The following is a 1,288-nucleotide window of genomic DNA, read 5'->3' on the forward strand; positions in this document are numbered from 1 at the left end:
TTGTGTATACACTTCATGTTTGCCTTGTATCTGAAAGCATTTATGTGCACATTTAACTTTCTACTTACAAGTCGTTGCATTGATGAGATAAACACCAGTGACTGCCCCATCTTCACACTTGGGTCTAGTCAGCAGGAGAAAGGACTTGCCGTAGTTCAGGCCATCAGTCCATCTCAGCAGAGACAATGCTAATTGGTCATACCAGAGAAATTAAAACAAGCTTCCCAAATCAAGGAAACAGCTTGACTGTTCTTGCTAGCATAACTTCAGGGTTTCTGGTAGTATCAACAGGACCTTAAATTCTACTCCTAAGCTAGGGTTTCAGTTCACAAGCAGCATGGTCTGCCTTGGGGCATCTCTAGTGACTTCCTCTTTGGAGGTTCTTTGGAAGCACAGAGGGTTGTCTTGTGTCTGGTGTTAGAGTTTAATTCCATTCAGAATAATTTTTTGTTATTTTGGTGTAATTAGTTTGCATTGGATAATTTGTTGCCCAACCAACTATAAGCAATAACTTATGTCATGACCCCAGTAAGCATTTAAAGAGGGAGCTTTTACCTTCCCATGTGTGCTTTGCTACATCTTTGCTTTCTATGCTACAGATCAGAAGCATTTATCACCCCAGGCTTATCCAGCCTGATGCCTTTCAAGACCATATTACAACTACCAGCGGTATTGAGACAGCCCTATATGCCAAGTTCCCTGATGCAGAAACAAAGATACCGTTTTGTTGTCCAGCTCAGCCCTGCTTACTGCTCTGCGCTTCTGATGGGGATCTTTGTGCCTTTATCTTTGGATCTAAACCCTCACCTAGATGAAAAGAATGCTGGGATTAAATAAAAGCAGGCACCACTTAGTGAGGCCTTAAAAGACTAGTTTAGTGGAGATTCACTGTATTGTAGCAGAGTTGCACTTAAATGGAGTCTTTCATCTAGCAGAGTCCAAGTTGGTTTACAGACCACATATATGTATGGAAATAAAATACATACAGCTTCAGTCACATTGAGATGGGATATAGGAGAAAGCATAGTAGTGCTCTAATAGAACGTACTTGTGCCACTTGGGTACTTCAGGTTTAAATGAAGAACATTTCTTTTGCTGAGAACCAAGGACTCTTATAGCAGCTCCCATGTTAGCACCTGTGTGAGTGTTAACCAATGATAATGTGGAAAACATAATTATCATATTACTGCTGCTTTATTGCCACTAATTTTTTGATTTCAGATTACCCAGCTGCTTGCAGTGACTGATAAATATTGCTAGTGTGTCATCTGGAAGTGGTAGGACTAAT

This window comes from Cariama cristata, unplaced genomic scaffold, assembly GCF_000690535.1.
Source record: "Cariama cristata isolate BGI_N322 unplaced genomic scaffold, ASM69053v1 scaffold41474, whole genome shotgun sequence".
NCBI lineage: Eukaryota > Metazoa > Chordata > Aves > Cariamiformes > Cariamidae > Cariama > Cariama cristata.